This window comes from Pinus tabuliformis, chromosome 9, assembly GCF_031772625.1.
Source record: "Pinus tabuliformis cultivar Carrire ecotype Pingquan chromosome 9, CPIR1, whole genome shotgun sequence".
Taxonomy (NCBI): domain Eukaryota; kingdom Viridiplantae; phylum Streptophyta; class Pinopsida; order Pinales; family Pinaceae; genus Pinus; species Pinus tabuliformis.
In genome coordinates, this window is record NC_142307.1 from 1,895,769,442 (window position 1) to 1,895,789,247 (window position 19,806).

Sequence of the window (19,806 nt, forward strand, 5' to 3'; positions counted from 1 at the left end):
TATATAAAAATTATGCATTAAAACACTCACATAATTCAATTCAAATTTGTGATTTAAACAAATCCTAGTAAATTATACACAAATTCAACCCAAAAATATTTTTAAAAAATTACATTGATTATTAAAGTTTCAACTCAATTTAAACCAATGTTATAGTTAAATTCAACCCAAAAGTATCTTTAAACAAACTTCATTAAAACACTGAGATTACTATGCCTTCAGATCAACTTATGATTTAAACAGATAAAAAAACTCACAAAGGTATAATAAATAGATTACAAGAAATTATCTTTCAAAAGAGCAAGTGGCTGATCATGGGTTACAGGTGGAATCCCAATCGCGGTCAAGTTGCTTGGCGGTATTCATCATGCCTTCTTCGAACTATATTATTGGGGAGAGAAAGCAGCATGTAACATGCGCAGGTTTCAAGTGGCATTGGGACCTTAGGAAAGTGGGACCCCTATGTTGATGATCACAGGCAGGTTTTCTCTGAGACTGACAGGAGGGGAGGTAACATAAAGTCCCGGTAGAAATTGCTGATGGGCACAGAAAGATTTTCTTTCAGGCTGGCAGGAAGGTATTTGGAGTTATTTATCTTTGAAAAGCCAGGGAAGAAATCGGTGATGATTAGAGGCAGGCCTTCCAAGCCAGGGTAGAAATTGGTGATAAGTAGAGGCAGGTTTTCTTTTAGAGTGACAGGAAGACCAGTGGAGTCATACATCTTTGGAAAATTTGGTTAGGAATTGGTGATGACCACAGGGAGGCTTCCCCTCAGACTGACAGGGAAGTCAAGTGGGAAATTCTGCTCACTTTTGTACGATAACTGGTTGTACAAGTGGAAGCATTCACACTCTCAGGATACTTCCACAGGACAGTTCTAGAGAATGATTCTTTGGATGCCAAAAAATTATTTGGATAAAAGTTCTAGGGAATGATTCTTTGGATGCCAAAAATTATTTGGATAATATGATATTTTCGAAATCCTGCAGATGACCAGATTTCATTTAAACCAAGCGTTAGGTACGGATAAAAAGCGAATGCAAAATCTCTTTTCTATATATGTAAATACATTACTAATTAAATTTTAAGAAACTTCATAAAATATCTAGAATATTCAAAGTTATTATTAAAATTTTAATTTTTTTAAATATCTAAAATATTAAAATTACTGGAAATTATTTTATATATTAATTTTATAATTTAAATTTGATTTTAATGTGATTCAGAATATTGGAAATTACAAATTAAATTTTAAGAAACTTCATCAAACATCTAGAATATTCAAAGTTACTATTAAAATTTTAATTTTTTATAAAAATATCTAAAATATTAAAATTACTGGAAATAAATTTATATATTAATTTCATAATTTAAATTTGATTTTAATGTGATTCAGAATATTGGAAATCGATTTAAAAAGATCACTTCAATTTAATTATTAAAAACTTGCTCAAATAAACTAACTTCCAAAACTTATTATTATTATTAAATATATTTATATTAATATTATTATATAATAATAAAGCTATCTTAATCATTAACCCATATTATATAATCTTGCATAAAGAAATATTACCTTCATTAACCTATTTCATATATCTCATATTTGGTATTTTTAAAAAATTATTTAAGATCACTCTTTTTCACTTCCAAAATAGAATGTTCCGGAATTATTAAATAACATTTATAATATTATGTAATTTTTTTGAAGTTAAAAAAAATAAGTGATACATTCATCGTTATAAATAACATTTACAACGTTATATATAATAAAAAGTAATTATTTTTTAAAATATTATAATAATTTTTTAATTATTAAATATTTTATTATTTTGAAAAAAATCTATCTTTAATTTTTAAAAATTATATATATATATATATATATATATTAATTATTATTTATTTATTATAAAAATATAATTTATTTTTTTTTCAATATATTTATGCTTATAAAGAATATTTACAAGACATGTTATTTATTATGTATAAAAGAAACCCTTTTGATTTTTGGATTTGATTTAAATCTTTGTGTTACCACAACTTCATTAATTTTTTTTTTTTTTTTTAATGATAGTCTTGCTATGAAGTGTTATAATCTTGTCCTCATATTCTATGTGGATTCATATGCTATGCAACAATTATTTGAATTGCTATGGTTAATAATAACTTAATTATTCCATATTTGTAATACAGATAGAGATTAAGTAATATTTTAATCTTAGAAATATTTTAATTTATTAGATACATATTTTTGAAAAATATATATTTTAATATATTAAATTTAGATATTTTATATTATATAATGTATTTGTTATAAAGTATATATATTTTATTGTATATTTTACATTATATGGTATATATTTTAGTTATACATTTTAATCATTGCAATATTATGATCACTGTTTTACACATAAGGGCTAGCTCAATTTTATTGAGAATGAAAGTAGATTGGAATCACATAAATGTAGTTAGCTACTTGTCTGAGATACATTCTCTAGATTCATCTTCACATATTTTCTCTAGATTCATTTTCACATATTTTAGTGCATTTTGTATTTTATGTTAATTTCCTTTAGGTGGTTTAGTTTAAATTGATCACTCAACTCACTTTATTCATTTTATTGGTGATTTGGTTAATTTTGATCACTTCATAATTTTATACTATGCCCTGATGTTGACTTCTGAGCTATGGCACTATGTTACTAGATTTGAACTTGGGCCTAACTTAAATAACTACAACCATTGATCTCCTCTAGATTAATAGAAATAAAAACATATATGAATGTACATCATGTGCACACATTTGATAATGCTATTTTCTTTCTTGTTAATTATTATGTGTGCGCATATTCTTGCAACATTAGTAGAGTGCTCATAACAATTAATAACAATGTATTAAGACAATGGATTTTCAAAATCATTCTAGCATCCTTTAGATTTTTACTTCTCTTTCTTCAATTTTTCTAAGTTGTGAGAATATGGTCATAAGATGAAGATTTTCCCTTGGGGAGATGTAGACAACCAAGGGTTCCTAAAATTCTGTTGAATGGAACATCACTTTTAAAAATAATTAATTATGTTCATTTATGTTTTAATTTCTCTTATTTTTCCTTATGATTATTCCAAGCATAAAACAATATTTATTCAAGCATATCATAAGTTGCAAAGTTCACAATAAAATCCCTTCTGGTTCAAGAAAGTCCTAGGACCCTTTCCTTGCGTAAGACACCGTGAAAGACATAGAGAGTCAACAAACCGTATATATAGAAATCATAATTACTCAACAACAACAAAACCTTTGACAACTGTGAGGGTTCCAAGCCACAATGACATTTGATACGATGAGTATGTTCCAACAATTGACCATTTATTAAAAACAAACCCAATAAATTCCCAACCCAAACACATTATTCACTAGACATATTTTGCAAACATTCATGCTAAACACTAAATTGCTAATATATAAATTTGATTATGCTCTCAAAGGAATTGAACTTGATTCCTGTATACACAACATGGAATTAATTGAGACCAACAAGATTTTTATTTTTGAAGTTCACATGGAGGGCTAAGGCCTTACATGTTGGAAATTTGTTTGTAAACAAGAATTTGTAATCATGATAATTACTTGTGATTTTTTATATATATGCTTTTCCATTTATAATAGACTTCATTAATTAGGTCATCAAGCAATTATACAAGTACAATGCAGAAAAAGACAAGAGACACTAGAAATTATGCCAGAGGCTAGGGAAAAACCCACAAGGGGAAATCCCAACAATCATTTCCCTAGAATCTTTATCAAAGAGAAAAATCCAAGTCATATACAAACTAACCAATAATACTTCCAAGTGTCAAGTTATCCCTTTATCATCAATCTTCATGATGTTTTGTCCATAAGTTATCATATGTCTGTCATACCTCTGCCACATGCCTATCCTTAATACTATGTCAAAAAAACATGTGAAGTGCCTCATAATAACTTAAGATGTTGTACCCAAACTATCTCAATATTTCCTTTGATGTTGCACACGAGCTACCTCGAATGTCCAAATTTCTTGTGCACAGAAGAACCCAAATTGGTTGCAAAGTGTTCTAGTATAGATGCCAATACATAGTTGCTCGTTCATGCAAAGGGGCTCATCCTTTGGGTAGGAAATTGTGTCTTCTAGAGGGTCGACTTGGTCAACTTGGAGACACCAAAATCATATTTAAAAATTCAATTTTATTTCTCTTAAATTTCCAAAGGGGACATGATAAAATATTTTTTTTACTCAAATACATAATATTATGAAGACCAAATCTAGTTATAATATTCAACCCTCCTTTCTAATTAGGGAGGTGTTCAATATGGCTATCGAGATGTTCTCAAATTGAATACTTCTATAAGAAAGGATCATCAAGATTAAGATAAGCATCATCATTAATATCACCACTAGCATAAAACACATTGTCATAACCTAGTAAGTACCCTTGACATATGGAAAAACAAGCTCACTCTAGAAAGATATCAGAGTGCTACAACCTCTACAACCATTCATGGGGTTATAGTGAAATAGGGATCACCTCCCTAATTATGTCACTATAAAATGACACATAGAGAATGAGTGTCCTTTGCCAGACGATTTTCTTATAAATGTCAAAGTTACACATGAAATACAACCCTAATTAGGTCACTATGCAATGACATAAGAAAATGTTTGTCCATAAGACCATTCTTCATTATCAGGTCAAAGTGACAAAGGGAATACAAGCCTAATCAAGTAATTATACAATGACACTACATTAATGTCAGTCAACCAGACCATTCTTCAACCAAGGTCTATGCATTTGACACATGGATAACCTCCCTAATCAGGTCAAATTACAAGAGATGTGAAGAATGTTAGTCCATGATGTTATTCGATCTTTCAAACCATTCTCCAGCTAAGGTCATAATGAAATAGGGAAATTATCCAACCAAGGTCATGATCACAGAGGGAAAATATCATACCACTCTCCAACCAAGGTCATGAAGACACAAGGAGAATGTCCATCTCATTAGCTCTCCTCTCTCAATGAGAGAGATAATATCCACAATGTTATTTTTTCATAGGGCTACATTTTTCTTTGCTTTGATAATTGGATTTCTTCATTAATACATTAAGTTCACCCCATATCATCATTACATTATTCAGATCTACACCATTATTCATCAACATACGCAATTATATAGAAAGAAAAACATCACCATCATCAATGCAATGAAACATAAAGAAACAATAGAATAAAATAATGCACACAGATAGAGACACCAAGATTGGTTCGAGACAAGGGAAAAACCCACTATGGGGAAACCCTTGCAAATCTTGTTCTTCTTAGATAACCATCACATGATTCAACATAAGAGAGTACATTGATCCATAACTTTATCTACGCAAATAAACAACTATGATATCCATGAAACAAATATAAACATGCTTGAAAAAACAAACTGGATTCTAATGAATGTAATATGATATTACTGACTATATACAACTGATGGATACTATTGTCACTATGTCAAACACTGCTAAACATTGTGTGAAATATTTGAAATACTGAAATCTCATCTTTGAGTCCTAGATGTAGGCAAAAAGAGTCGCGCGAGTGTCTATAGCAGATCTGGACGTTCTCTGTGAACTATATCGCAACATATAGGGTAGCCTGGATGGTACTAGACGATTCTGTGCATGAATCCAAGGTAAAAACCAGTCATATATGCTCCAAAACCCTAAGACGTTCTCTTCCAATTTTTATGCCTGTGTCCAGGATGGCTTGGACGCTCTCAGGACCACTCTATGTGAGTGTCCAGGGATCGATACCTTTAGATCTACCTCTGAAACCCTAGACACTCTCATAAGATTCTGTGCCAACATCTAGGGTTCTATTGATGCTATCTTGACCACTGTGTGTTAGCATTCAGGGACTAAAATGCCTAGTTCTATGCCAATGTCCAAGAACTAGAAAAGCCAAGATCAATGAGAGCCTAACGCCTACGATTTTAGACCCTTGCACGAATTCCTTTCGTTGAACATATGAGAACTAAGGCAAAAGAGAAGAAGAGAATATGGCTTGATCATTGTGATTAAATGAGCTTGAGGTCGCTTCTATTTATAGGAATTCTTGAGTGTCAACTTGGGGTTGGGTCTGACCAAAGTAGTTACACATGTGGTTAGGGCCGAACCATTCATAATACATGTATGAATAAAATAATTTAAAACTCAAGTTCCTATTGGCAAAATTGGGTGGTCTTTAGGTCGATTTTGGTCCTCTTGAAAAGAGGAATCTATTGCAGTTATTATCTTCATCGTATGAGCTGTCCAAAGTGGAATTTGACAGTAGTTGTAAAAATTAACAGTCCCTCTCAACTAGGGAGAATTCCACTTGCCAATATTTTTTCATCAATCAATATGCCATTCTGGTATATTCAAGTGTTATCACATATCAGGCCTAATCTTCTCTGTCACGTATTCATCATGCCTTGACCACTTTAATTTTCTCATCGTCACAAATAATCAATATACATCTCGAGCTATCCCTTGCTTATTCCTACTTATCTCTTGATTGTTCCTATTCATATGATGAACATTATCGAATCTAGAAGAAGAATAATTTTTTATTGGAGGGGGTCTTATGCTGCCACCCTTTATCCATGAGGCTACTACCTAGAATCTTTGCCAATGAGCTACTACCTAGAATATCATCATCAATCATGATCGGAAAACATATCATCAAGGAGCACATCTCAACCTGTAACCACATCAGGGAACACATCTCGACCCAGAATCTCACGGGGGATATATCTCTCTCTCTCTCTCTCTCTCTCTCTCTCTCTCTCTATATATATATATATATATATATATATATATATATATATATATATATATATATCCTCATATCGAGCAATAGGATATCCAAACACATAAGGAAGCACATCTCGACCTTGGGATCACATCAGGGAGCTTAATCTCAAGCTGAAATTGCATAGGGTTATCTCAACCCATCTTATTGCCTACTAATCTTCCCATTGATGACCCTGAATAGTCATGTGGTAGAACACTTGCATCAAGATCTACTTCGTTTGTACACCCCAAGTACACTCTCAAATCATTGGTCAAACAAGGAGTGGTATTCCCGACAAGCCCTGCTTGTGGGTATGATGCTAACTGGGGTATACTCTGCAAAGCCCAAATAGGGGAGAAACATTCTTTGACTCTATGAATATAGGGGAGAAACATATTCAATCATAAGGGTAATAGATAGGGGTCATACCTTATTGTCCAGAGTTCCCTCAATCCCAGGATCCCTTCTACCTCAATTCCACACCTTGGTGCTCAGACATGGAGGGAGAGTTTGCTCAATCTACTCAATTAACACTGCTCTCATCATGTTCACATCTGGTATCAACTTGTCTCAATAGCAACAGGTTCCTATTCATACATGACATCAAATCAAATATCATGTCAAAACATAAATAATCATATAAATCACAAAAGGATATCATAATCATCCTCCCTCTCAAGGAGGTTCCAATCACAAGCCTGAGCTTGTTTGAAACAATTGCACTGTCTCAATATATGAGAGTATCTCGGTCTTAACTATAAATATGGGATTTTCTTCCAGGCAGATCTCACTCTATGTCATCACAATGTATCCATGTCATATCCATATCATGCTTAGATAAATCTATAAGGAGCTTCATCCTGCCTCACAGTTATCCATGCTAGAAACATCGTAGTCATCCTTAATCATAGTATGGACCTCTCGTCCAAGATATCATGGTAGATCTCATACTAAATAAACATCCAAATGTGCTTAAATATAATTTCTATCAACAATAATACATCCATGCAGTCACATATCATAGGACCTAAGTCACCTGACACTCTGACACGGGATGCATAGGATATGAAAATTCAAGCATCCGACATGGGCACGTTGACACCCGTTAATAGGACACATTACACACACACACACACACACACACACACACACACACACACACGCACACACATATATATTTCTTAAAAAAATTCTCATTCATGATATAAATTCATACATAGATCTAGATTCTACATTATAGATTTAAAATTTGTAAGCTTTACAAAGTAACATTATGCATACAAATAAAATTGTGAAATATTTATCAATGCTCCAATAGGAAAAAGACAAGAAGCATCAGCTTTCTCATTAAGTCATCAAAATCAAAATTCCCATACGTGCTCCAATTTCTCTCGCAGAAAGAGGATGGAGTCGTCTGAGAGAGGATTCTCATGGATAACTACTATAGATGAGGGCTTGTTGCCCCATGTGTTTCCCACCCAAAATATGGATTCTTAGCCCCATATCTCTAATCACTTCATATCCTACAAATCGCCCACTACTAGTGGAAAAATATGCAAAGGCATCCTCCACCTAATCAAGGGATTCTCTATCCTAAATAATCCACCTCAATGAATCCTACCTCCCCTATGAAATTTTACCATCTGTGTGAGGAGGGAATTAATGGGAAGGTCCATCATTCAACAACTCATGGATGTAGTATTTTGGGTTCAATGAGTAAGCCAAACAATGCAAAGGTGTGCAATTATTGTGCCATATATTGACAAGAATATCCTATATAGTGGTGAAGAATGCCTCTGATGATGTCTCATACACAGGTCACTCACTCTGTAAAATAATGGTCCTCGTGGACTTAATGATGGAATCCCATCTCTCATAAACCTCTCATAGGATGGGTTGGTTTGTATCTGCAAATCATAGCAAAGTAATGATAGGGTCCATGCTCTTAATAGTGAGATCTACCCTCTCCCACCAAGAATCATCTAACACTGTGTTGTTCACTCTTTTGAAGGTTGTTTAATTTATATTTCTCCAACAAGACCAAAAATCTAAAATAACCATGGCCCCAAGAGCGGTCTTTACCTCCCTTAACCTATTCAACACGATGAATGAAGAGGAAAACCATGTATATGTAATCTTCAACAATGATTGGTGGGTTTACTCCAGGTCATGCTCCATGACACATTGGACATGCTCCAAGAAACATTGGACATGAGAATCAGACACGTGTCATAGAGAATCGTGTATGATTTGTGGGATTATTGACATGAGGCGAGGGAGGACAAATATGGTTTCTTAGCATAGGAGAAATATCTCAACCTCAAAAATAGAATATCTTATTGTTAGGTCCCTATAATATTAGTGATACCCCCATTACTATTGTCGTTGTATCTGTTATCGTTATTATTGTGCCCATATTGTGCCCATATTGTTATTATTGTGCTCCATAGAATCCCTCTCTTGTTATATTGTGCCTTTATATTATTATTGTTAGGTCGGCCTCATTATATTGTGACCCCGTAGACTCCTATATATACAAAAGAGGTTTTGACATTTGAATCATCCAAGAATTGTTCATTTGTGTAATGTAAAGGAGGTTCCCCCTCGAAGAGGCTTATTCCTAAGGCGTTGATCTATATTTTCTATCTTTTTGTGAGCTAGTTTCATAACATTTGGTATCAGAGCTTTGGATTCCAGGGTTTCACTGCTCGAAACAGGTAATCGTGGCATTTTCACTATAACGTTTTGTCTACAATGTTTCAGAAGTTAAAAAACCCATTTGAGAAGAAATCGTGTTGAAGCTTGGGTCTGAATTTCAGATCTTTTTGCAATTTATTTTTGGAGATATGATCTGAGGAAGTTAGGGTTTTTGCAAGCTCCACAATTTCATCTAAAACAAGTCATCGTGGAAGTTTCAATATAACTTGTTCGCTACAAAGTTTAAGAAGCTAAAGAAAAAACCCATTTGAGATGAAAGCGATCTGAACCTCGGGTTGGAATTTCAGATCTTGTCTCGCTATATTTTCAGAGAGATAATCTCAAACATTTAAGGTTTCTGAAGGATCTCGAATTACATCCTAAGCAGGTGACCTTTGAAAAATCGTCATAACTTTCTTTCTAAGCATCAAATTGAAATTTCATAAGAATTTGTAGAATGAGAATAGACTGTATCATTTTGTGTATTGGCTTCAGGTCCTAAGGTTGAAATAGTGACACGTGGCACGTCGTACAAGTTCGCTCTACTGAACCAGTCTATAATTGGGTCACTGTGGGAGATTTGGCATAACTCTTCCTTGGAGAGTCCAATTTCGATCAGACTAGTGGTATTGGAAAGAGGACATAAAGGGCTACTGCAAGTCATGATTTTAGAACTAGGAGATCCAAAATTGCAGAGGTACATCAGATTCAATATCGAGCTCCTACAAATAAAAGGAAAGGTGTGTATTTTTTTAAATTTTTGCATAAACTTGGTTTGACAAATTAGTTTGAAGGAATTCAAGGGGCATAGTGAAGCATTATTATTGGTAATTGATGCCGTTAAGAAAGAAAATGGAAACACCTAGTAAGCAACCTGAAAGCTCTAGCATGACTCATGAAGAAGAGGAAGAAATGCAACATGATATATCAATATTACGAAACCAAGTGCAACAAATTTCACTCACACAAAAGGTAACAGAAAATAAGATGGATGGTTTAAAGAAAGATGTAGAAGCTAAGATGGATTGTTTAAATAAAGGTGTAGAATCTAAGATGAATGACTTGGAAGCTAAGATGGATGGCATGAAGGATAAGATGGACAGCGGCGAAAATAAGATGGATGGTGTGGAAGCTAAGATGGATGGCGTGGAAGCTAAGATGGATGATTTAAAGAAAGGCATGGATGATTTGTAGACAAATTTGAAAGCAGATTTGACAAAGTTTCTACAAGGAATGCTTACTAATGGTGAAAGAGTAGTAAAGGAAACTCGGGATGAGAAAAAAATAAATGTTAATCATGATTTCATAGACTCTAATGTTTGATTGAAGAACCACCATGTTCCAAATATCGATATGACAAAGTTTGATGGCAAGGATCTTGGAACATGGATACTAAAGATGGAGAAATTTTTTGATCTCCATAATGTGCAAAACACACAAAAGGTACGCATTGCAACTTTATATTTGGAACCAAATCAGTTTGTATGGTATCTATGGCTTTGCTCTCGTAAACAAATTGTCACTTGGGCTATTTTTACAAATGGAATGATATCACATTATGAGGATACAAAAAGAAACACTTTTTTTAGCCAATTGATAAATCTCAAACAAAAGGGTTCAATGATGGAGCACATTGAGGACTTCCAAAAGTTGAATATAAGGGTAAAAGACATTCCATAGGAGCATAGGATTGATGTGTTTATAGGGACTTTAAAAGATAACAACTAACATGAGGTTCACCTTTGGGAACCAGATTCATTGGAGAAGGCATTCAGGTTAGAAAGAAAAATGGAAAGAAAAATTTTGGCAACAAGAAAGCCTACCACTCACAATCATAAAGATGGAAGTGTTACTTCCCCTAGCCACCCACAACCTACAAGGTTGACACCACAACAATTGGAAGAAAAAAGAGCAAAAGGGCTTTGTTATAGTTGTGATAGAAAATACACTAAAGGTCATAAGTGTGCCGAGAAGAAATCATTTTACATAGATTGTGAAGAGGAGGAAGAAATGGAACAAGAAACGTCAAAAGAAGAGGATATACACCATGAAAAAACCCTAGAAAAAGAAGAAATGAATCCGACCATATCTTGTAATGCATTGGCTAGAATTACCATTCCTCAAACTATCAAGATAGAAGGGCATATCAAGAAGAAAAAGGTAATAGTGTTGATTGATTTAGGAAGTACCCATAATTTTATTCATTTTAAGATAGCCAAGGAATTAAATTTCTTCCTATATCCAGCACCAGAGTGTCAAGTGATGGTTACAAGTGGAGGAACCGTAAATTGCTCAGGAAAGTGCCATAATATAAAGCTATCCATGGGAGAATATGTATTGAATAGCCCAATGCTTTCCATTTCAATGGGTGGTGCTGATGTTGTACTAGGAGTCCAATGGCTACAATCCTTGAGTACAATAGCTTTTAATTTTCAAGAACTTTTTATGATATTCTCCTCAGAGAGAAAGGAAGCTGAATTAAGGGGTATCGCGGGGAAACTAGGAAAGATAATCAGCTCTAACGGAATGACAAAGCTTCTAAAGAAATAACAACGAGGCATAATTGCACAGTTATGTTAACTAGAAGTTCCCACATCGAAATCATCCATTTCTCCAGATCTCCAAAAGGTCTTGGAGAATCATTCTAGGGTATTTGAGACTCCCAAGGGCCTCCCACCTATTCGTGATCATGATCATGCTATTAATTTAATTCCAGGAAGTTTTCCTCCAAACATCAGGCCTTACAAATATCCCTATGTCCAAAAGAGTGACATTGAATGTATGGTTGCAGAAATTCTAGAGGCTAGTATAATTAAACCTAGTTAAAGTTATTTCTATGATCCAGTAGTATTAGTTCACAAGAAGGATGGATCATGGTGCATGTGTCCAGATTATAGGGAGCTCAACAAGCTCACTATTAAAGATAAATTTCCCATTCCTGTCATTGATGAATTATTGGATGAATTGTATGGATCAATTTACTTCACCAAGTTGGATCTTCACTCAGGATATCATCAAATCAGAATGAAGACTGAAGACATTCCAAAAACAACATTTATAACTCATGAGGGTCATTATGAATTTTTGGTCATGCTTTTTGGCCTTACTAATGCACCTTCTACATTTCAAGTTTTGATGAATTCCATTTTCAAACCCTTCCTTAGAAAATTTGTGTTAGTATTTTTTTGATGATATACTAATCTACAACAAGTCTTGGAAGGATCATGTCCAACATGTTGACATGGTGCTCAAACTATTGGAGGAGAAACAATTATATGCAAAAATCTCCAAATGTTTCTTTGGAGTACAAGAGGTGGCATATCTGGGTCATATTGTATCTCACGAAGGTGTTAAGGTAGACCCTTGCAAAATTAAAACATTAATGAATGGAAAATCCCCACATCCATAAAGCATATACGAGGATTTCTTGGGTTGATAGGGTATTATCACAAGTTTGTTAAGTGTTGGGGTCCAGGTATTGTTACACTAAAAAATGTCACCTTGACTACTTACAGTTAGTATGGCTCAAATCAACAGTCATGCTACCCTCTTAGGCAAGTCTCATGCCTCTGTTATCCATCTCAAACTCAAAGAAGAGAGAAAGTCTTGTAAAAACTATGTTTATCTCTGGGGTCGCAGGTTCTCTCTAGCCTTACCTGCGGGGACGCTGACCTTGTTCACAAAATATGCGTCCATGGACGCTCTGTATGTTAAGGGACAGGTGCGTCCCTCTGTAAAAGGCAAAATGCGCGAGTTTTATCTTGAAAAAGTTACTTGTGGTTACTTCTAGAACATTCTAGAGGTCGGTTTGATGAAATGGATGCGCCTCCAGTTGGTTCATGTATCTCTATTAAGGGGGAACTTATCCCATCAATAAGGGAGCTATCCCACCCATAGAGGGGGATGATCCCATTGATAGTGGACCTGAATAACCTCTTTACAGCACTATAAATAAAGGCATTGAGCCAGAAGGAGAAGAGGTTGGAGCTATACATTTTCTTTGGGTAAATGCTGCAGGATTTAGGTCTTCCATTAGAGCCTTTGTGAGGAGAGATTGTCTTCACTTGATTCTACTTGGGAGAGGGTGAGCTTTGTCAAAGTAGAGGAAAACCCTTGATGGACCCTGGGAGGAACTTGCACAACACCAAGGCCAGGTTGTAAGAGTTTCTTTGTTTCGTTATTAATACAAACTGGTTTATTTTTCTCAATAGCTTGTGTTAATGAGTTATTTCATGTGTTCCTTGGTCTGCATGTTGAATATATGTTTTATTATATGAAATGCAAGTGCTTGGTAATTGTTTGATTGTTTGTGGTTGCAGGAATTGACTTGAAGGAGGAGCTCATCCGGATCGTCAAGAACGGACTTCAACAACAGCGTTTTGGAATAAGGTAAGCCTAAACACTTGTAGTTTTCATGTTGTAAAAGGTGTATTTAGAGAAAGATCACTCCATTTTGTCTTGTTTGTCATTAGAATGTCTTAGACTTCTAGGAAGGTCAGTCGTGTCCGCACCCTTGACAGATTCCGTGTGACAAATTGGCGACTCCACTGGGGAATCCATTAATGAGAGAGTCTTTTCCTTTATATGAACTTTGCTTTGAGAAAATCATTTTTATTTTCTGGTTTTTGACTGTGAGAATTAGTATTTGGGTGGCTTAGCTTTAGATTTAGTTAGATTTGGTTTTTCTTCATTTTTCCAGAAGGACGCACCCTCTTAGTACTGCACAGTGCGTCTTTGGACGCGCTGTTGCCGTCTGCACAGAGCGGGGCCGCACCTGTGACAACGGGTTGCCTGCGTCTTCCTGTAAAACTTAAGAAAATTCCATTTTTGCTTTAAATTGCTTTTAGATTTTGTTTTTCCTTAGTGTTTTCTGCCCAGATCCTTTAGTACCCTGTCAAGAATTTTCACCTGAACTAGTTTTGTGAGCTTTGAGTGTTTTAGTGGTTTTCAACGAAGTTTAGACCTAGGGTTTGATTTTTGGAAAGGCTTTGTAGTGACTTTGATAGTAGAAAGTTGTCCAGCCTTAGATCTCTCTGGTTAGTCAACCTTCTTAGAAGTCGGGCCTGTCGTAAAGTCTCCTTTTTGAGCAACTTGCCATTTGAGTTGTTTTGGGTCAAATTTCGAATTACTTGTTTATAAAGTATTGATTTCCATTTTACAAAAAGAACAAAAAGATTAGAGTTTTGTTTTGGCTAGTTTTTGATTCTGCAATAAGCTAGTCCTTGATTTGATTGTGATCAAGTAAAACACCTTAGAAATAATCATTGTTAGTTTTGGCCTCGTTAAGATTGCTTAGAGTAAATTTGCCTTTAGTTTGCTTATGAGTGCATTTTCATAGATTTTAAGAGTTGTTAAGATTGATTTTTGGTTATATTAGATTTATTTGCTTTATTAAAAGAAAAATACAAAAACATCTTCTTAAAAAGTCTTGTTTCAAGTAGCTTTTTGTTTTCGAAAGAAGAAAAGAGTTTTTCGTGCATGTAAAGAGAGGTTATGTTTTTATGCTTGGAAAAGAAAAACGAATTGTTTCTTTGATTGTCTTCAATTAAGAAGTTGCTTTTATAAAGATTGCATTCTCTCAACTTTTTAGTTAAGCAATTCATCGAAAAAGTAAAGTAGTGGATAAATCATTCTAGGTGCATTTTGTAGTGGTTTCGAGTCGAGTCAACACACCACTAGTTTCACTTCCATCACCTTTTGACTTAAGAAACAACCTTAAAAGTAACGCTTAAATTAAAATCAATCTAGTAATCTTTATTTTTCTAGGGCTCTGAAGCACCAACATAGCTTAGGCTAGGGTCTTGGAGTAGGTGAGTACTTAACTCTCCAAGACTACAAAACCAAACAGATAGTCTATCTTGAGTAGAACAAATCCAATTGTTTCAGTTACATTCTGGGAAAGCTCCTCTTAAAGGAGAAGCACGAGCTCGTGTCCGAACCAGTGAGGGGATCATTCCTCCCTCGTTGGGAACGACGCCAGGCAGTACGTATTACAAACGGTAAACCTCGGATTAACCATTGTCGAGGAGCCAGGGGTCACTTATCGGTAAACCTTGGATTGTTGTCAAGGAGCCGGTAAGGGGATTGGAGCTTGCTACTCTGCCCTTGCGTGCTGTCGGAGTTTAGACTGTTCCCCCAGGTGTAATTGTTGTGATTGGTAACCTTAGTGGCCATAATATCTAGGATTCTACCCAAGGTGACGGTGGAGGGAAGGTCCCACTGTACCTGGAGCAGACGTCGGTTATACTCACTTGGATTTTCTGGGGGGTTCGCTTCACTTCGAGACGGTTAAAGTGGAGGAACTTGGTCCAGTCTATTCATTAAGCAGGTTGCCGGGGTAACTGTTCCACCCACCATTTCTGTACTGAATCCTGCGAGGTTGGGCCTAATCACCAACTAGCGCTTTTGGTCCGGAAGACTACTGTTTGTGTGTGGTTTGACGCTCTAGATTATTTAGGCGTGTGCTTCAAATTTGTTTGCTTCTTTAGAAGACTTTAGGTGGTTTGATTTGAAATTTTTTACTTTGTTTTCGTGTGTTGTAGTTAAAATCTTTAATTGTGGCGGAATTACCGAGACAGTCCCGTAGACTTCGGGGCAAGTCTCCTGAGATTGTTACCGGAATAGATTTGTTAAGAAAACTCCGTAAATCGCGGGTGAATCTCCTGAAGACATTCCGGGTCATTTAGAAGGGTTAAAGGTCCTTGTAACTCCTCCTAGTGGCAGTAGAGTAGGATCACCTGAAGAAGGAGAATCTTCCTTGGTAGTCCATCCAGATTACCAAAGTTTAGAAACAGGTTACAATCCCGAAGCTGTTACAGTTTCCGAGCTTGCTGGTAGTTTTTCATCTGCCAGTGAAACAGGCGAAGAACCTGAAATTTCAGAACCTGTTACTCCAACTCCTAGTGTTCCTGATTCACCAAGAATAGAAAGAATTATCACCGAAAATCTTCCTGTTGGATTAATTGCTATAGAAGAACTTGTTCCAGAGGAAGAAATAGGCGTTTCTGATTCTGAAGATCTAATTACCCTTGATCTAAGGGAGCGTGAATCCATCTTTTACAGTCCTCCTAGAAGTGAATCTTGGTACCTTGCATTAACCAATTTTTTAGACAACTCAGTAGGTTTTTCTACACCTCGTACTCCGGTTCCACCTAGAGGAATTCATTCTCCTGTAAATATGTCTGGTCAGTCATCTGTGTTTTCACAAAGTCCTGAATCATTTTTACATGGCGGTCCTTCTGTTCCTACTGGGTATCAATCACTTTCTGGTACCTTTGCGGGAGCATCTCCTCAACCTGTTGATCATGGGTTATTAGTTGGAAACAGTGGTAATGTACCATTGAGTATAGGTGAAGTTTATATGATGTCAGGTTCAACTCCCATTAACCAACCTCAAGGTGGCCAATTACCGCCTGGGGGGCAACCTTCGTTAATGCCTGGGGGGCAACCTCAAGGTACTTCATTCGTGACTGGGGGGCAACCTCAAGGGTATCAACCCCAAGGGTATCAACCCCAGCCTCAATATGTACCCCAAAGTCAACCTCAGTATCAATATCAACCTCAAGGATGGCAACCTCAAGGATGGCAACCCCAAGGGTATCAACCCCAAGGGTATCAACCTCAAGGATACCAACCTCAAGGTCAAGGTCAACCCCAGTATTCGTATTTACCTCAAGGTTATCAACCTACGGGTCAATACCCTGGTCAAGGTTATCAACCACCTCAAGGGCAATCATATGGGACTGCACCTTACAGTTATCAACCCTATCCTCAATACGGCTATGGATCTCAGTATCCTCAACCTGTTACGAGTCAATACCCTGGAATGTTAACATGGGATCCGTCACAGGGTCAACAGATGTCGCAACCAAGTATACAGTCGGTACCTCAAGCAGGACAACCTGCAGTTCCTGGTCCACCCCAGCAACCGCAACCTGTCCAGTCAAGTGTTCAGACCCCTGTAACTTCTGTAGTTACTCAGCCGCCAATTGCACCTGGTACTCCACCTCACACGGCTGCAGCAACTACCGCTTCATCTACCATGCTTACTTCTGGAGTATCGGCAGCTCCGGTTTCTACTGTCCCTGTAACCACTCCTCAGACATCTGTACCGTTGTCTGGACCCACGGTTCAAACCACAGTCCAGATGCCTGCAGGCCAACCTGGTACAAGTACGGTTGTTACTACTCAACCTCAATTTGTTCAACCTCCGTACCAGGGACAGTATCAACCTGGGCAAGCTGCCCAACAACCGGTTTACCAGTATCAACCGTATCCTGGGTACACTTATCAACCACCTCAGCAACCCCAGTACGGTCCGGTTAATCCTGGTTTTCCAGGAGGATATAATATCCCAAATGCGACTCCTGTTCCTAGTTATCCTGGATATCCTCCTCCTGGGGCTGGTATTGTGACTCAGAGTTTTAGAGATCCTAACCGGCAGTTACCGTTTATTGCGACTTTAGATTTACCCGACTTGACGCGCCTAACGAACGATCCAATTCAATATCTTCAGTTCTGGCCGCCAATGCCAAATAAGTTGCCCAGCGATATACCCAAGTTCGAAGGTAAGTCTGGAGAGGATCCGTCTAATCACGTGATGACTTACCACCTCTGGTGTGCATCAAATTCCATCTCAGATGATTCCATCCGCTTACGTCTTTTCCAGCGTACACTCATTGGTCTCGCAGCCAAGTGGTACATTGAGTTACCACGGGCCTCTTTTTACAACTTTAGCCAGTTAGCTACCTCGTTCTTAACTCATTTTCAGTTACCAGTCAGATACGATAATGGTACAGAATTATTAACTTCGCTAAAACAATCGACATCCACGTACATTTCTGATCACATCCATGAGTGGAGACGTCGAAGGAGATTAGTGAAAGTTTTTATCCCGGACCAAATCTTAGCTGAATGGTTTGTCAAATCATTATTACCAAGAATTACTGAAGATGTAGCTAAGGCCGGAGTAGTTACTGAGGAGCAAGTCATTGCTCAGGCACAATACCTTGACTTAGTTTACACTCAGTCGGGTACGTTACACGAGAAAATTCCGGATCTTCCAAAGTCAAACCAAATCGCTGCTGCTCCTTCGGGATCTCATGCCGCTGATGGTATGATCGGTATCGTGACTACGAAGAGTAAGAAGAAGTCTTCCAAGACCTCCAATACTCCAATTATCACTTTGCCTGATTCTCCGACAGGAGAGTCTTCTCCTCCTGAACTTACCGCCGACATTCACGCTGTAGAGTCATCTACGGCCAAATCCAAAAACGGTGGAAAGAAGAAAGGAAAGAAGAAGGCTAAAGCAGACAAGGCTCCAAAGGAGAAAACGGAAAAGTCGGAAACCAATGACGAAAAGCGCAAACCTCGATATCCTTGTCTTATTTGTGAAGAAGATCATTTTACGAGAGACTGCCCTCATCGGGCCGAGGTAGTGAAAATAGTCAAAGGTTCTCCCACTCCTGCTGTGTTAAAAAATCCATTTCCAGAGCAGGAGAATAAGATGATAGGTTCTTCTTCGAATGCCAGTGAAGAACCCATTTTGATGATGTCTCATGTCAGGATTGCGACTCGATCGCAAGATTATGGTAGTAAGGCTCCTGTTGATGGTAAGGAAGCAGAATCTTCTCACTCTAACCCATCAACCTCAGCTCCTGGTTCCGATCCACTACAGATCGAAAAACCTAACCCAGACTTAGTGATTAAGCCGCCCGCCAAGGGTGTACTTCGAAGGTCTGCTTTCAATCCACATGCGAGAGCAGCCCAGAATTACAACATTGTTGAAGACTTAGCTGTTTCACCTTCAGCAATGTCGGCACTCGAAGTGCTGCAATCATGTCCAGCGCAACGAAAATTGCTTTTGTCGGCTATTGGAGCTGTCGATGTTCAGGACCCGAACCTAATGATCTTTGATCTAGAAAGTAGTACACCGCGTCTCCCCCATCAAATGGCTTTCCAAATTCCAGTGATAGTCAAAAACAGGCCTATTCATCGGACTGTGATTGATGAGGGAGCTTCTACGTGTATTATGTCGATTCAATGTTGGAGATCGCTTGGTTCTCCTTCGTTGAACCAATCCCCCACCATCCTTAAGGCCTTTGATGGCCGTGGGTTCCGTCCGTTTGGTATTCTACAAGAATTGCCTATAGGGGTCGAAGGTAAAACCGTTAGTCTGGATGTGGAAGTGGTTGATGCCCCTCTAGACTACAACCTTCTTTTGGGTCGAAGTTGGTCATATGCTAT